Raw genomic sequence first — 19,805 nt, 5'->3', positions numbered from 1 at the left:
CACACACACATTAACCTCTCCCATTATCAACATCACTCACCAGGAATAGTACATTTTTACCCCAGTGATGAACCAACATTAGCATACCATAATCACCCAAAGTCCTTTTTTTTTTTTTTAATCTTAGGATTCACTCTTGGTGTCGTATATTCTATTGGTTTAGACAAATATACAGTGCCATATATCCATCATTATAATGTCATACGGAGTATTTTCACTGCCCTAAACATGTTCTATGCTCTGCCTATTCATCTCTGCCCCACTCCACCCTTGGAAACCACTGGTCTTTTTACTGTCTCCATAATTTTGCCTTTTCCAGAATGTTATACAGTTAGAATCATAGTATGTAGCCTTTTCAGGCTGACTTTTTTTTACTTGGTAATATGCATTTAAGCTTCTTCCATGTCTTTTGGTGGCTTGATAGCTCATTTCTTTTTAGCACTGAATCATATTCCATTATCTAGATGTGCCACAGTTGTTTCTCCATTCACCTACTGAATGGCATCTCTTTTGCTTCCGAGTTTTGGCAGTTGTGAATAAAATTGCTATAAACATCAGTGTAATTGTTTTTTTGTGTGTGTGGACCTAAGTTTTCAGCTCCTCCTTTGGGTAAACACCAAGGAGCACGATTTCTGGATAGTGTGATAACAGTTCTTTATCAGATGTATATTTTGCGAATATTTTCTCAATATTGTCTTATTTGTTGTTAGGACAGAGTGGCAATTTCCAAACTCCTTACGTGTGGAACCAGAAACTGAAGCTCTCCTATTGAATTTTATTAGTTAAGTGCCATATAGAAATCTGATCCTTTTTAGTAACCCTAAATAAGTAATTCACAATTTAGTGCTCGTGTTCTCTCTTATCTCTGTCTTTCTCTCCCCTTTTCTCCCTCTCACTCAATACTCTCTTTTAGAATGATGGTGTTGAGTAGGGTAAGAGCAAGGAATCATGAAATTGAAATATTTGAGATCTACTTCATTCACTCTGGAACTGTTAAAATAGAAGTTGACAGATAAAGTAGAAAAAAACACAAAGACACAAGCTGAGGTTTATTAAATATTTACTATGTGCCTGCCATTGAGCTTATTAAGTTTAGCATCTAAGAGTTCATACTCTTGAATTAGTCTGCTGGATTTAAATGCCGGTTTGGTGTATTAATTGTGGGACTTTGGACCTCACTTTTCAATCAACTGTAAAAGGTGTCGTAATAGTACTTACAGAGTTTGGTGATGATTAAATGAGATGATATATGTAAAAATTTTCATATAGTGTCTGTCATATGGTAAAATGCTTGATAAATGCTACTTATTACCAAAACTTAAATTATGGCATTAGTCATCACAAAAGCCCTGTGTTATAGTACTTTTATTTCCCCCATTTTAAAGATGAGGACATAAAGCTCAATGATATTGAGGGACTTGTCTAAAGCAGTTGGGACAAGAGTTGAACTTAAGCAGTCTGAATCTAGAACCCACACACACCTTCAACTTTTATGCTCTATTTCCTCCTAGTTAGTAATAAACAGATACAAGAGAAGCTGAGGACTCAAAGAAATGATTCTATAAATGTGGTCTTCAGACCTGTGCTCATGTAAGTGATTAATCAGTTATTCTCTCACAGTTGGTTAGATGAATGGCTATCTTAATGGATCATCCAATATTTTAGGTATACCTATTTGCCAATAATATTTTGTGTTTTGTTTTTGATGAATAGGTAATTATTTTATTAAGATGTTTTTATAAATATAAAAATAATATATACTATAAAGTATTGAAAATACAGAAAAGCACACAGAAATAAAGTATATGTTTCCAGTACTTAGAGAAACTGGTTTTTTTAAAGATTATGTAAACTTTTATATTTTTATAAAAAGTTTCCCCAGTTTTATTGAGGTATGATTGACAAATAAAAATTGTATATACTTAGGCTTTACAACGTGATTTTTTTTAAGAGTTATAACATGATGATTTAATATATGTATATATTGTGAAATGACTTCCACAAGTCATTAACACATCTATCACCTTATGTAGTTACCTTTTATCCCTTTGTGTGAGAACACTTAAATCTACTCTCAGCAAATTACAAGTATACAATACAGTATTATTAACCATAATCACCATGCTGTATATTAGATCCCCAGAACTTATTCATTTTATAATATCATTTGGGAAGAAATAAATTGATGACTGAGGAAATTTAGTGTATTACTGAAAAATATAAAGTTACAATTAAATTTTATTTGAAAGTTTTTCCCCACCTTGAAAAACTGTACTAGCTACTATAAGTTTTCATATGGGCATATCTTCCTTAACTCCGTGTTTTTTCATAAAAACTGTTTTCCTAGAAAGTATTAAAAAAGTATTTTTCAACAACTAAATTCTCAGATCATGGAACCACAAGTGATGATAATGTGACTATGTCCTTACTTCACTATGGGCCTAGGTAAATAGTTTAATAATACCTGTTATCATAGATAATACTTAATATAAAGCATTCTGTTTGTTAATTCTGGCTAGGACATTTTTTTAGTAGTTGGGGAACCAGGCTTGATGGAATGGTAAGTGAAAGTTCAATTTTGTAACTACTGCTTAAAAGTTCTTAATGCAAATAATTTACTACTTCTGAAGCTCAGTTCATTACTGTGAAAAATTAGGATAATCTCAAATTACTTAATAGATTGGCAGCAGTAAGGCTTAAATTAAGTAGTTGAAATGAAAAAATTTTATAAGCTGTTATGTGACAGACAAATATAAATTGTTGATGAAGACATCCATAAATTGAGAACCTCTGCTTTAGATAGAAGTGAAGGAATAGATTATAATTTAATGGATTTTTGCTAGGGGTCAAATACTTCATATCTGTTTTCATTTAATACTTTTGCCCCGTTTTTCCTAATGAGAAAACTGAAATTCAGGAAAATGAGTAACTTATTTCAGGTCACAACTAGTGAATGTGGAAGCTTGATTCAAATCTGGGCTTGTTTGTCTTTAAAGTTCATATTATTTCTACCAAAACACTGCCTCCTGTACACCTATAGAAGGAGTGTACCATCCACGAGTAATTAAGAGTGCGATAAAAAGCTAATCTTTCAGGTTCTCATTAAGATACAATGATGCCATACATTTATTATTCCTCCTTTTACTTTCTCCTAATATTTCAAGAATGATTTGATGATTTTTCTTTACAACAGCACTATGAGTTGGGTAGAAAACTTTGTGAGATTTCAGACGTGATTAAATAACTAAATGTTGTATATCACAAATGACCTCAGGTTTCTTATCTGAAAAAAGTAATGAAAAATATTAATGCTTTGTAATATAGTTCCAAATTAATAAAATATAAAAAAATCAAAATTCTTAATTTTAGTGAAACAAATGGTGTATTTCAAAATACATTTCAAATGCTTTTTAAAAATAATACCTAGGTAATCATGATTTCAGATTAATTGATTAGAATTGCCTGCTTTGTGCAGAAAATATCCCCATGGAAACCAACATTTAAACATTTCTTATCTTTGAGGAGGGTCTGAGGAAAGGCAAGTTCCACATTGTTGGAGTAACCAAAGTAGTGTAGGTTACAAAGAGGTGTTAAGTAAAGAGGAAAAATCACAGAAACTAAATTGCATTCAATTTCTTTCTAAGTCAGTGCTTCACAGTGCAGCTTATTTTGTTGGAAGTGTATTCTTTTTTATAGAACATTAGGCATATCAATACTCATATGTAAATATGGAAACATTTCAAAATCCAAATAGAAATTATTTTTTGATTATCCATTCCTTACTTTCCATGTGTTAGTACAAATAATCAAGGGTTATTGTATTTTCAAAAGCTCTGAGGAGTGTTATGCTTCCTGAAAAGGTATAATGGAGTATGTATAAAAACAGAAGCATGTTTTGCAAGCAATGCTCCTGTCAGTAATAGAGTTTCCAGAATTTTTACAAACAATAAATATCAAGTTATGGTGGCACCCTATGTACATTCGTTAAAAAAACATTATTGAGCACTTAACACATTCCAAGCATTGTACTTTGCACTCTATTAAGACACAGGGATGGCCGTAACATGACTGCCTCCAGGAACCTTGAAGTTTTGTGGAAGAGATAAGCATGTAAACAACCAACTGTTTGCCCTAATAAATGTTCCTGATTTTGTACAATTACTCTCTCTCTTTCCTGGGAAAGACAACTAATTTTTTATCATATTCATTATCTGTAGACATTATACTCCAAAAATTAATACATTTAATGTGCTTTGAATAGTGCCTTGCACTTTGTAAGCACTCAACAAATATTATGTTGTTATTGTCAATCTAATTTAATCATCAAAACAACTCTGTGCGATAGTTATTCCTATTCTCATTTTATAGATGAGCTATATGAGACAGGGATAAATAACTTGCTAAAGGATACATAGCCAATAAGTATTATTCAGATCTGCGTGCAAGGCCCCTGCTATAGAACTGAAGTCTGAAAAGTAGTGTGTATGCACTCTAGAAATATGTAAGATGATGTATTAGGGTTTGAGAAGATATCAGATCTTTTATATATTTTTTTAATTTTAAAACGTAAGTAAAATTTACTAATATTTAATATGTAGATTGTTGCTGGCAATGTCAAAGTATCATTTATATGCATTATAAGTTGTTTAAAGCATTCTGAGGGGAGAATGAGAGTCGATTTGCTTTAAGATTTGGAGATGCTAAATTTTATCTGTGTCTTGTTATGAGGAGCCACAGATTGATTACATTATCTGTTTTAACTAAACCAACTCTTAGAAAACAGACAACTGAAAAAAAAAATAACAGAATAAAGATAACACTAATAATCCAAGCACATTTGAACAAGAATATCTCTAATACATATTACGAATACTTTGTCAGCTACATCACAAAGTAAAAACAATGATGATTTAATCATATTCCTCAATAAGACCAAAAATAATGATCAAGTAGTCTATCTTTTTAGCATTTTATTTTATTTTATTATTAGTTTCAAATATACAGTATATGTGTACTTGAAATGTCTATTTATATAATTTGTGAAACGACCTCCACCCTGATTACTCTGCCTTCCCTGTGGCATCTATTTGAAATATGGATTTATATTCACTCTCATTAAGGATGAACCTCACCCTTAGTGAATGGTATACTTTGAGGTATAGTAAATGAGATGGTAGAAAGCCATCTCATTGGTAAGATATGAAAATCTATCCAGATTATGAAGCAAGCAATATTTAATGTCACATGACACTTAGCCCAAACTTTACAAAGTCATTAATGTTTAAAAGACTTCTGTGGATTTTTTTTTTTTCCTGAATAGGAAAAGATAAGCACATACACCATTGGAAACACTGTTCTTCCCTAACAGCAAAAATGGCTGAAATATGTCAACCAACTATATCACATTTGTCAGCAAATGCTGTTCGAAAATGCATAGAAAACATTCCTGAAGATTTAAAGAAAAAAGTATTTGAACAAATTATATAATCTGAAAGGTTTACTTTATAGTTAAATAAAAGTACCAATATTTCTAATATTTCAGCCAATGGTATTTGTTAGGTTTAACTTAAGTAATACAAAGAACTGTTTTTATGAATCACTAAAAGGACTATTGGAGAAGATACCAGCTAAGGATCAAAGTACTCTCTAAGTAAAACAATGCATTATGAAAAAACTATATTAACATAGTTTGGGAGTGTTAAAGAGCTGGTTTGGTTGGAATGGAAAAAAGATTTCCAGATAATGTTACAGAGCTGCTTTTACACATGAAATTCGCTTACCATTTATAAGCAAGCTATTTTAGCAAATCAATTGAAATCAAAAGTATACACAAGTACTGTAGGATATCATTGATGTGATAAATTTGTTGTATTTTTTTAAAATAAAAGCTTTTTTTTTTTTTTTCATGTTCCATGCTGTATCCCCAGGGCCTGGCATAGAGTAGGTAGGTACTCAATAAAAGGTGTGATTGACTCATAAAAAAAAATTTAACATGTAGTAGAAAACAATCAAATTTGGAAGAACATTAAAATTTTAGTAGAATCTTTACAATACTTTGTAATAAGATCGAGAGTGGCCATGAATATTATTTGCATCACTTGAGGTACCCTGGTTGGTCAGTGGCAGACTGTTGAGAAACAATATCAAATATATGGCAGTCATGCAGTTTTCTTTTACACAGTGACAAAGAGTTCTATTTTTCTGACCTCTTCTGTGATGACGGGCGACTGACATTACTATGCCCTATACCATATATATTTGGGAAAAAAAGAAACACACTTTATCTCTCTTTTTAAAGTAATGATACTGACAATGAATTTGAAAGACCCATTTTTATGGAGAGAACATTTTCATATTGAATGTTTGTAATTATTTTCATTATAATGTGATTTTGTTGCCAAAACCAATGTAATTATAAAACTCTAGTTTCTGTATAATTTAAAAACTGTACAAAACTGTACCTGAATACTTGGAACAGAATTTTATAACTTGTTTTCAAATCTTCCAAATGAAATCTTTAAATTGATTTCTAAATTCTTTTGTTAAAAAATAAAAATGATACATATGCCTCCTAATTTGTAAGAATACTGATTGACATCTGGGAAGGTGGAAACTTACTAGCCAAATTTCAACAAAATCTTTTACATATTTGGTGGTTGGGATTGAAAATTGAGTATTGTGATTTAATAAACACAGCCAATGAATCTCTTCTTCCATTTGGATCTACTATTTTGTGAGGCTTTTTCCCTGCCATGACAACCATTACAGCTAACTATCACAATAACCTGAACATGGTACCAGATTTTCAAATGACTGTTTCGCAAAGTATAAAACCAAGCCAAGATATAAAGAATGACAAATATTTAATCAAATTACTCTGTCTAAACATTTGTTATTTAGTGAGAGCAAAGATGTTTTAATATTGTTGATAAATACAACAATTAAAATTTTAAATATTGTGTAATTTTTGTTTATCTCATCCTTTAAAATGCCTATTGTTTCATATGTTCTATGTTTATATGTCTATGATTTAAAGTAATCATATAGGCTTATATTAATCAGTGCCCAATCAGTAAAAACATATGATTCAAAAACAGAGTGACCTTAATTTAGGGAATTTGTTACAAAAGTGTTGGAAAGTCCGGTGGTAGGAAAAGGAGGTGGCAATGTTATTTATCAGTGAGTACCTACGGAAAGCAAGGGAAAGTTTCGTTACCCAGATCTTACAAGCACTGCTGCTGCTACTGTAGCTGTTGGAATCACCACTGCCACTGCTTTGCAGGAAGCCAGGCGCCTACTGACACAGCAAGAGCCCAGGAGTCCACAGTTCCACTGAAGCTGTTGTACTGCCAAGGCTGCTAAAGCTTCCAGTCACCTGTGACGACTGCTGCTGTTCTACACCTGCAGTACCATTGCTGCAGTCAGCAGTCTTGATGGCCAGATCCCAAGAGTTCTGTGCTGCAGAGGCTGCTGAAGCACCATTGCTGAGATTGCTAGTGTCAAAGCTGAAGGGAGAAAAAATCTCTTTAATCTTCTGCCAGTGCTTCCCATTCTGGCAAAGCCATCTGGGAAATGTAGTGTTCAGGTTCCACCACAGAAGAATGCATGCAAGGGGTAGGAATAGATATGAGAACCAATGGACAAATGATCTACATAGAGTTCAAAATATTTTTACTGATGGGGTGTATAATTTTTGAAAATTGAAGAATCCATTAGTCTGGAGTATAAGGGCAGTAGCTTAATAGTAAAACCATGTCTTCAAATATTATTAACTTGTTTTAGAAGTCAGATTTTGGTTTGTTATCTAAAGCTAGGGTTGTCATTCAGGAAGTACACATTGGTAATATATCATTTATTTACAGTCACTATCCATTTTGATTAGTTACAGTAACATTTCTTATTGGTCTATTCCCATGCCTTATCAGCTATAAATATTTTGCCCATCACCTACCACTGCCTAAAAACTGCTCTGATTTATTATATATTTCTATATACTTACTAACTTAACTGTTAATAGCAAGTGAAAATGTAGCACCTGGAAAACTTCAGAATTTGTTTTATTCTATCTAATATTTTATTTCATAATATAATATATTTCATAATGTATTATAAATGTATATTTTAAACATCTGATTAAACTGCTAAGGCATAAATTAATTATTGAATGGCGTATTGAACTAAATGCATTTATTGAGAGAGGGAGTTTAGGTGGAGAAGTTTAATTATTTTAGGCAAAAACCACATGAATTTTATTAAAATGTTAGCTTAGAGTGGTTTGCAGTTTCCTGCAATTGCAGACTTAGATATGGCATCATAAGACATGTGTATTGGAGTCCCAAATGATTAACTTTCTAAAATGAACTCCACAATGATTTATTTCTTTTATACCCCATTTCATAATTAATACAGATTTAATTATGGGCACTGTTCTCTTATTGATTATTAATAAAACTCAACTGGTGAGTTACTTGTTTAAATATTCATTTTCTACATCGGTTTAAATGATGTCAGGAGTATGTTGTGGAAGGATCAATTATTACATTTTATTTTTTATTTTTATTTTTTAATTATTTTAATTTTTTTTAGATGAGGCAATCCTTGGTTGACCTCACAGATTGCAAGGACCTTGTCAGCTTACAATCCCTATTTTTTTATTTTTTTACCTACAGCACCTGGTCTTCCTAGGTGGTCTCTCATCCAAGCACTAACCAGGCCCGACCCTGCTTAGCTTCCAAGATCAGATGAGATCGGGCTTGTTCAAGGTAGCATGGCCGTAGACCAGTTATTACATTTTAAGTGGTAGAATGTCATCAGTTTGAAATAGAGTAGTACATCTTATTTAATTTACTGATCAGTCATAATTTATGGATATTCAACATGAAGTAGAATTTATTTGATAATTTTGGGATACCCCCTATAATTATTAAAATAAAATTTAATGTACTTTATTAAGAAATTTCTATTTTGTAAGAATTCTGCAAAATATACCTATTTTATAAGAATCCTGTAAGATATACATTATACATTCTGAATGTTTATACTTCGATTAATGAGATTTTTCTGTATTTGTCAGTAGAAATGAAAAATATTGAAATTTTATGTAGATTCTTTTAAAAAAATTGATGTGATCTTATATGTTTAAAAAGTTATGATTGTAACTCTACAACTTATTGGGGTTAAATGAGCTTTCTTAAAATTAAAAGATATTGTTTCTACTCATTTTGAATCTTCCCTATGGCCTGTTGCCTCAGAGGAGTTAGCAAGCTGCTATCATGCTGACTCTGTTATTAATAACTGGCTTCAAAATTACTGGACAGATTGTTATTAATGTTTCCAGCCCTTTAATCAAACTGGTTCATGATATGTTTCTTTTGTCACTTTTGAAAGTTAATTTTATTTATATGCTGCTTTTCTTTGTTATTCTTTCTTTAAATTTTACTTTGAGATACTTAATATACTTTTTATTAAATATATGTAAAATAAGTATTGACATTTTGGGGGGAATGCTCTCAAAACTATTCCCCACCATAAGTCTATTTCCAGAATTTCTTACTAATCTCACCAGTTGTTTATTCTAGAAAATTTCCTGAGTGATTTTTGTCAAGCCCCTCCCTCTATCCCTCACAAATGTCATTGGAACTGAGTTTAGGCCTGACTTCTACCACTTACTACCTATGTGATTTTGGAAACCTCAGTTTACTTATTTATAAATTAAAACATTAATATTACCTTTCTTATATTGCTGTTGGGAGGATTAAATGAGATAGTATGTAGCCCTAAGCACAGATCCTGACAGAGCAGTATTAACTTCATTATTATTATTATTTATGCCTACAGCATTTGGTCTTCCTAGGTGGTCTCCATCCAAGTACTAACCAGGCCCGACCCTGCTTAGCTTCTAAGATCAGACAGGATCAGGCTTGTTCAGGGTGGCATGGCAGTAGACCATGGACCATGGCTCCACTGGAGCACGAACTGAGGACCTTCTGCCTATAAAGCAGACGTGCTAACTGCTACAATATGGAACCACGTCCAGTATTAACTTTTAAGGTTGCATTCTTACTAATAACTTTGTAGATTGGCAGAACAGGAAGACAGTTTTTCATATATATAGAGTCACCTGGCAGGACATTGGTGATCTCACCAGTCTGCTGGACAAACAACATCCAGCAGATGTCTCTTTTATATCTTCTTTGTGACTTTTATTTTTCTTATATTATAGTCTCTAGTTTTTTCTTTTTCCTAGAATATTTAATATAACCTGTACATATGAATAAATTATTATGTAAGTGTTGAAACTTTAAAGACAGTTGCTAACACTGTCCTAGTTTAAGAGAGAGGATTGAGCAGGGAGCAGGAAGAGTTCATGTATATATGTCTAACATTTTTCTAGAGCAGGATATATTATTGCAAATGACACTTTTATGTTTTTAATTATATAATGTAAAATTTATTGATTGTGTAATGACAGTACTTTCTTTAAATTTCTGATGATATATCATTTAAGATCAATTTATAGAGGTAGTAACAACAATGGTAAAAGCCATCATAATCTTGTAATTTAGACATTAATCTCTATACCTCTTCTCTGTGGTCATTTTTCTACAGTATATTTGTGGGAAAAGGTGATTAACTCATATCCGTATCTGAGTCATTCTATGTTAAATATACTTTTGACTTTTTACTATTCACTGGCCACTGTTCACAGTGCCAGTGGTTATTCCTTGGAACTCCTGGAGTGTATTTTCTCTCATTAAAAAGCTTTTGTGTTCGCAAAGGTGTGAAAAGTATGGCAGTACCTTTATTTTTCCTCATTACACTACTAAACAAGGCCGTAGAATATATCATGCTTTCCAAAAGTTTTGGAGAGAAGACTACATTGAAAAATGCAAACTTTTAAAAATTTACTAATAGGCATCGCTCTTTAAAAAGTCTTTGGCCATCTTGACGTTGGAAATTTTTCATTGCCTACTTTTCTTTCCTGTCATTCTTCTCTCATTTCCTCTTATCTTTATGCTCCCCTATCTTCACATTGTTATTTCTTATGCACCACACGCTAAGCTCACAAAAAGAATTGTCCAAGCTCCATGCCCTGACCCCATCTAGCTTACCAAGGTGTTTTCCTCAAAGGAGATGCTTCCATTCCTATGGAACACCAAGGCCAACTTCAGACTTACACTGGAACACTTAGAATGTAGACATGAAAGAATGGATAAATGGAACGTAAAGGCAAGCTGAATATTCTCAGAGATGATGTGAATTAAAATTCTGTTAGCAATAGGGCAATACCTTTTTTATTCAACATTTTATTATAACATTTTTCAAATATACAGCAAACTTGATTTTTTTCCTGCTATAACCATTGTTTATTTTTCACGAGATCTTAAGAATGTTTTATATGTTATTTAATACATTTTAAAAATGCTATTTACACGTTATTTATATCATCCTTAGAATTCAAATTTATTAAAATTTTTAATTAACCAACATTTATAAACCCCATGTATCGTTGCTTTGTTTGTTCATGTTTTCAGTCATTCATTTATTCATTCATTTAAGAAAACTTTATGGAGCTTCAACTATATGCCAGATGTTTTGCCAGGTATTGGGCTGACAAAGCTTAATAAGTAGAGCTTTTATTCTTGTGGGTTCTATAGTTCAGTGGAGAAGGCATAAATGACTACAGCACTGCAAAAGGCATGCATAATAAAGGTACTCCTAGTGATGTAGTTTGCATGTAATGCTTTGTTTTTGTTTTAAACTTAAGTATTTGTTGACCAGAATTGAAATTAGACATGCATTTCTTCCTATACAAAAATTATATTACTGGTCTACTATTAGTAAACTACAGTTTATCTACAATCTCTCCTAGTTTTGGGGGGAACTGATGAGATACAATTTTAAAACAGATGACCAAGTCTACGGTCATGCCACCCTTAACAAGCCCGATCCCGTCTGACCTTGGAAGCTAAGCAGGGTCAAGCTGGTTAGTACTTGTAATGGAGACCACGTAGAAAGACCAGGTGCTGCAGGCGTAAAAAATAAAAAAAATAAGAGATCGTAAGCTAACAAGGTCCTTGCAATCTGTGAGGTCCACAAAGGATTGCCTCTCCTAAAAATAATAAAACAGATAACCACGATTAAGGATTGTTATCTAATTAAGCCACCTAAAATTGACTTTGTGATGATGGTCTCAATGCCAAGTAAGTGCTTTGTGTAGCACTTATTTGTTTTGATTCACTGACCCTAGATTGCCTTTCCACCCATTTACAAGGGCTAAAACTCTTGTTCTGGCCATCGTTGCAACATAACTCTTATTTTACTCCTTATTAATTTGGGCAATAAAAGTATCTTTGGGGAATGTTCTTGTGAACAGTCTTAAACTATCCCAAGATTTTTTCCTCTTTAGCCTCACATAATATCAAAACAAATGATACCTAAGAAAGGACTTGGCAAAGTATACTTGGGATAGCGTTAAATGCTTTTGAAAGTTGACTTATTTTCTTTTCAAAATTAAAAAAAAAAAGTCTTAACCCTTTAAGTACTTTGGAAGTATTCATTTGCCAAGACAACAATCTCTGAACAAAGTACAGTACATTGTAATTCTAAAATTAATGAAATTGTATACTCTACAGCAATAGCTACTATTTCTACAATCATTTAAGAAGAACATGTACTGTGTACTTGTAAAAGACACTTAACAAGGCACCTTGGATAAAATGTACTCAAAGGATCTATAACCACACTTTAGAGAATAAACTGTCTCAACTGTAACCTCAGTACCCCCCTCTGCTCTACAAATGCATGTGTGCATACATGAGCATGCGTGCACACACACCTTTTATAAGACATTTTATTTAAAAATTTTTTCATAAGACACATTTTAAATTTAGGTATTGTTGAATTTCAGTTTTAGTCTTTTGAGGGAGGAGCACAAAGTTTAAGGCACTGTATTGCATGGGCTAGCACTTTATGTAGTGGCAAGATTATTTGCTGCACTAATATTTTTCACATGCTTATCCCCCACCAGCCTGTGAAGTCTTCAAATTTAGAAAGTACATATGTTTTATCTTTACTTTTCACCTCCAAGTATACTATGTGGCACATAGTGGGCACGAAATACATGTTTAGTTAATGCACAAAGATCAGAGCAAGGGTAAATTCTTTCTTGCAGAATGACTCAGTATCAAAATCTTCAAAATATCTCTCTAAATAATTAAAAGTTAAAACTAAGTGTATAAAATCACGTGATGGTATTATTTGGCATCTCTTACAAATCATTTATAATCGAACCCTTGCTTTTTCTATGCCCTTTTCAGGCTATGGGAAACAGGACATTTTTATTGTATTTTATTGAATATTTATTTAGTTCTTTAAACAATTATTTGCATTAGTATTAGCTATTTGATACTTGAACTGAGGAACCTTAAATAAGTAGTTTTTTTTTTTTTTCTTAACAGGGCATTCAGGAGAATATGGGAACTATGGATAACGCAAATAGGCTTTATAATTTGATAGCTTTATTGATGACAGGTTATTTTCCAGTTCAAGCGAATGGAAGCACATATTTGTGGATACTTGGAAACAACGAAAGACAATTGAATGGATATGTAAACATTTAAATATTGTTACTAGGCTTTTAAACCAAATGTATTGAGAGCTCAGTTTAATCGTATAAAGGCAGATTTGCATTGTTATATTAGTAATCAAGGTATAGTGAGGAATCATCAGAATATGTTGGATTTGACTCATAACCACAGAATCTATGGCTACATGGAGGCCTTAGTTATTATTAGATATTGGGAGACCATGTGGCATAGGGATTAAGAACATGAGCTCTAAACCAGAGAGGTGGGTTCAAATCCCATTACTGCTGTCCTATGTGCTCAGACAAATCACTTAACCTCTCTGTTTCTTCACCTGGAAAATGCAACTAAAAATAACCTCTACTTTATAGTGTCATTACTAGGATTTAATGAGTTAATAAATAGAAAGTATTTAGAAGAGTGCCTGGCATATAATAGGCACTTAAACACTAGCTACCATCATAATAATCATTAAGTTATCTAGTTCAATTTCTTACTTTAAAATTTAACATTATCTTTATATAAAGAAATGGAAGCTGAGGATGGTTACATGACTTACCCAGGGTATACAAACTACTGGTGGTGATGCTAAAACAAAACCAGTTTTTAATTCCCACTTGAGGGTCTTTCTACAGTAGGAAATTGCCCCATGACATATCAACATACTAAACAATTTAATAACTTTATAACTTCCAGAGTCTGATAGTCAACTAGGATTATTATCTCGTGATACTATTGTAAATTCAGTACATGGGTTTCCAGTCCTAGCAGGGAGAGTATATCTTGAACTCTAGAAAGTACTAAGAATGTGGCACTTACTGTGTTTGGAATCTAGTAAAGTGTGCAGATATGGAGAAAGTGTTGAGATGTTGTGCATTTTTCACGAAGCCAAAATACTTGTTTTTCTTTTCTAAATTCAACTAGCTAGTTATTCTTTAGAAAAGGTGAATAGACTTTATGGTCCTTTACATTCCTTTTGACTCAAGCTAGTAGAAATCAAATACTGTCTTATTCTCTTTAGGTTAAAACAAAACAAATCAAAAATACCTAGAACCTTATTTTAAAAAGTCATGACATACTAATATCTAATTTGGATCAGTCAAACTGCGAGGCTCGTGTGCTTTTTTTAAGTGGCATTTTTCTTTATACATTTTAATAAAGCTTCAGAGAAACAATAGGGCAAAGTAGGAAAACAGAACAGCTAGGGTGAGCAGTAAGGGGTGAGATGGATGCTGGTCTTAGGCAAAGTAAGTGAATTTTAGAAAGGTTTTTCTCGAGACATATGACCAAAAGTAGGGGTCGATAACATCCCCTTTTGTGTGTGTCTTGTGTGTCCCGTCTTTATTAAGCACCCACCCTGGAGAGGGGTAAAACATAACAGCAGCACCAGAAAATTAGAATTGGTGGTTTACAATCAGACTGGAGGGTCTGGACTCTTAATTTCTTAATAGAATTTTCCCAGGACACTTTGCATAATGTGTGGCTGGACATTGCATTCTAATATCTGTGCTACAGATTATCCATCCTTAAAATAACTAAAATAATATTGATATCTGTTCTGAACATGACCAAAGATTTAACTGACATTCTAAATTTTTTTTTTTAAATCAGGCGAAGATATAGTTAATCTGTAAGTTTTTATTGAAGTAATTATTTATTAACTGAAAACTGACTTTTAAATGAAGGAATTGATGCTTATACAGTAGTTTTATTTATGCAGAGGAACACATTCTAATTTTTGAAGCACTAAAAAACACTAAACCATATAAAACGATGATTTTACAATTAATATACTTAATATACAATTAATTATTGATGCCCAAATGCAGGGTTTGAGTAGGTCAGATCCACTCATTTTTTTACATAGATTTTTAAAAGAATATTTAACCTCTATTGTAATGTTCCTAAGTCCCATCTAAATGGCACACATCCAAATTGTGTAGAAATGTAGCTGTCTAGGTAAACAATGTCTAGTTTTAAAAAATTGGGGGGACAAGGAGAAGGGCTTGAAACTAGTTTTGTTTTCTAATGTTTATAGTTCCATGGCTGCGACTATATCACTTATGGGAGAAAAGGCACCTGGGAGTAGGGAAAAAGGAATGGGGAGCACATGATGGGGAGAGACGTGTCATACTAGTATTATATTGGTTTAACATGTGGGAAAAAAATTGGTTAGAGGTTTCAGACAATGAAAAACATTTTTTTTCCTTTTAAGAAAGGTTTATTTAGAAACATTATTTTAATTTTTCCCTTCTGATAAAAGAACAAGGGATTTCTGTTATGCTTTCAGACCCATATTCTATGAAACCTTGTCCTGCTTGTGATGGAAGCTCCTTATGGGACTTATTTCTGTTGTTGTAACACTACGTACTATATGCATTGCACCTGTTCACACAGAGAACATTGCATTGTGATGTTTGAACGGATAGGTGCTTCAAATAAGAATCCAATCTGCTTTCTAAAGTACTAGTCTATTAGTTACTTAATTAAACTTAATTCTGTTTTTGTCTGCAATTTTGCATATGGTCTTGACTTATTTACTGAGCAGTGATTTCTTTTTTGCAGTTATCAGTTTTGTCTGAGATCAGTTTTCCTATTGTATGGAGTCTGTTTCTTTCAGAGCCTCCTTTAAGACTGTTCTGACTTTAAAATCATTACCAGGCTTTTGTCAGAGCAGATTTGTTGACACTCTTCTCACATTAAAAAAATAAATTTAAAAGATTGTACAAATAAGCTATGCGATTCACTATTTCCTGCTAAAATGCAAAAAATGTATTTATGATAATTACATGTACTGTGTGCCAGAACTGAAACAATACAGTCCTCATAATGGAGCATAAATAAAGAAGGTGGAGCCAGCTGCTCTTAAACTGTTTATTTGCAAGCAGTAATGATATAGAGAATATACCTTTTTTTTTCACTCTTTTAGTCTGGCAATACTGAACCTGTTGCTGCATTAGACGAGTTGCATTTTGCTGGATAGGGGAAGGAAGGCTGTCTGCTGTCTGGTAGGAGGGCTTTGTCTGTGCCTTTCTCTCTCTGTTTCTTTCTGTTTTTCTTTCTCTCTTCTCTCTCTCTCACTCGCTTGCTCTCTGTCTCTGTCTCTCTCTCTCTCTGCGCCCCCCCACCCTTGCTCTCTCTCTCTTCCCGTCTCTGTGGTTTGTAAGGTAGGTTGCAGTGTGTGTATATACACAACATCAAGAGCAGGAAAATGGACTCATTAGGGAGGCAGGCAGTCATTACCACTCACACTGTACTTCCAGGGAGACACCGATTATGAGAAGAGAAACTCAGCGCTGGGGAAGAAGGTAGGGCAGACAACTTTCATAAAAAAAAAAAAAAAAATCCTGTTTCTTCAATCTTCCCTCTACCTATCATCTCCTTTAGCCCCCCAATGCTTATATTCTTTTTCCCTTGAATTTTAATTTCCAGATTTAAGTTTGACAGAGCTATTGCTAGCTTAAAATTTAGAACATCTATAGGAGGCCTAACCCTCTGCTGATTTTATTCCCACTTATTTAAGGGTGTGCCCTTGTGATTCAGTTTAATTACTTTAAAAATAATTACAAACAAATCTATTTTTTCTCACTAAAGTACCGAATAAATCAGTATTTTTCACTCCTTTAAAACAGACCCCTCCGTATGTTTGTTAGTCTCTTTGCTTTTCTTATCTGTTTATGCAATTCCATCTGTCTGTCTATATATCATGTTGTCCTTATTTATTGCTAACTGGGTTTTGTTAGTTAAGTGCCAATGAGTTTCAGCTGCAGTGCCAGTGTGGCTATTACTAAAGTGAGACTCTTAGTTCTTTGTTTTACATTGAAGTTTAAAGTCCACATTTACAGTTTAAATCCTTGAAGCAGGTTGAATACTTTTCGCAGCATATTTATTTGATGACACTGGCCATAAGGTGAGGGGTAGGCACTGAGGGTGGGTAAGAATTAGTAATTATTTTTATCATCACACACTCTTCTATGTTACATCGGCGGTGGGGGGAGTGTATTTTGAAAGGAATAAGGTACTTCGTTTTGTTACTTTTATTTTGCAGATGAGCTTTATAAGGGATATCACTGTGGTTAGTAAGAATGCAAACTTTCCTAACAAGCAGTTTTTATCCTAGGATAGTTTCCTTTTAGTACGTTACTGTTTATTTATGCTTAGAGGTGGGGTGGGGTGGGTGGGGGACTGTCCATCTTTTAACAAAGTAGAAGCTATGAAGTGTATCAGGCCATCTTGTGCAACAACTGTAAGTATTCATTTAACATTTTGGGGACTATAAATAATGTATTTGTTATTTCAAACATAGTTTTGAGGTACTTTTTTTTCTTTACATATTTTTTCTTTTTTATGGTGGGAAAAGTTTCATTTCACAACTAGCTGACATTGTTGAAGAGTTTTCCCAGAATAGTGTTCTTCAGAATTCAAAGGAGTAGTTAAATAAGTCCATTTGAAATGGACTCCTTAATGGAGTTTTATTCAGATTTGTCCAAAAGTAAACTGCTATTCATTTGATAAAAATTAAGTCAGATAGTAAGATATACAAATGTTTTCAGCATATACATGAACAGTAATAGAAAATGGATGCTGATCTGTAGAGATCTTTGATAATAACAGTCACCTTTTTCATAATAAATTATTTATTTAATAGAAGTGGCAGACTTTTTTTTTTTTTTTTTTAATTCCATTAGGCCTCTCTGACAACACAAAGAAGTCCATAAAGCAATATTCTTAACCCACCTGGGACACTAGAGCAGATTCTCAAACACATTCTCAAGGTTCAAACCTAGTAAAATGTTTATTAAAAATCCATTATTTCAAAAGGGTGGTGAACTTTTGCTGTTAAAAGTATTTTCTTCCTTTTCTTTTAAAAAATTTATTTGGAGACTTTTAATTTGCTTATATTGCCTAAACTGTCTTCTAAGCTGAAAAGGCCAGCTTTGACCAAGAGTAATACAAATTCTAAGTATATTCAAGTCCTGTCAGAAATTTTTTTCCTAAGGGAGAACTTTTGGAGGGTTCTATTGAAAGTGTATTTGTGTTAATATGGTACACAGTATATGGTATTTCAAACATGATTATCTCCATTTCAGAACTCTTGACCTAGAAATGTTTTAAAACAAAATTTTATGTCAAAATGTGCATGTTTCATGCACCTGTCATTTTCTGTATTAACATTATGAGGACTATCTAAAATTCTATGCTCTTTTACAAAAGGAATTTTTCATGTATCTCTTGATCAACATTCTCTTTCTGCACACATGTATGTATGAAGATATCTGTGTGTATATATGTGCACTTACATATTCTCATACATGTATAGATAAAGAAATCAGATTCTTTTCGGATATGACATTTAAAAATTTTTATGTTAAGCATATTTATATTGATCAGAAGCAAACAAAAAATGGAGAGACTCTTAAGGGAGGGTGAAAATTTCTTTTAATCTAAGAGGTATTAAAGTAAAAATTTAGTCATTTTTATGGTCGACTTGATTTTTAGAATGTGCATATGTTTTCTTCTGAATTATACTTCTTAGCCTTGAGTATGTAAAATATTTTTAGTATGAAAATAATCTTGTCATTTTGGGGGAAGGATTGTCACAATCTAAATACAGCAGGACATTATAAAATGCATGTTAAGTAAACTTAAAACCAGTGTGCTCTGCTGTATAGGGGTTTGGAAAACTGAAAGGCTTGTGTCATAGGAGGGCAATAGAGTGCCAGAAAAATTCATTAACCAGCCTCGCTTGTTGTGGTGGGCTCTTCCTATCAGCACAGGAGATCTGCCTGTTGAGAACCCTGAAGTCTTGGTCAGGTCACAATGTGTTTCATTTTATTGTTGGAACACACAGTTACATAACACACCCACATGAGGAAATGCTCTAAAGCAGTTATTTCATGCTTCGCCATGCCCTGTAGCTAAAACAATTTGATACTGAGTGACATGTATGTGTGCTTTTTAACTCCTATCTGATGAAAATCAGCTTTGGCTCCTCGAAAAGGAACAAAACAGTGGAATGCAAGACAGTATAATTCAAATGCTAAGCACATGCTGGTTTAAACTTTTTTTTAACTTAAGGGGAGAATCACTATGATTATTTTTGATTTAAAGACTATATAGTAATTTCCTGGATTTTACTCATTAAGGTTTCAAACTTGAGGACACTTTTCTTTTTCACATTTTTCTCCAGAAGCCATTCATCAGAAAGATAGCAGCTGC

At 32.9% G+C, this 19,805-nt stretch overlaps 2 pseudogenes; both read right to left on the bottom strand.

Annotated features, from left to right (window-relative positions):
- Nucleotides 1-8,660: 8,660 nt before the first annotated feature.
- Nucleotides 8,661-8,779, bottom strand: LOC112485313 (annotated as a pseudogene).
- A 1,049-nt stretch (nt 8,780-9,828) lies between these two features.
- Nucleotides 9,829-9,946, bottom strand: LOC112485216 (annotated as a pseudogene).
- Between the last annotated feature and the right edge of the window lie 9,859 nt (nt 9,947-19,805).

The sequence above is a fragment of the Pteropus alecto genome, unplaced genomic scaffold, assembly GCF_000325575.1.
Source record: "Pteropus alecto unplaced genomic scaffold, ASM32557v1 scaffold270, whole genome shotgun sequence".
Classification (NCBI taxonomy): Eukaryota; Metazoa; Chordata; class Mammalia; order Chiroptera; family Pteropodidae; genus Pteropus; species Pteropus alecto.
Note: the sequence above shows the minus strand (reverse complement) of the source record. Positions and strands in the feature narration are given on the sequence as shown.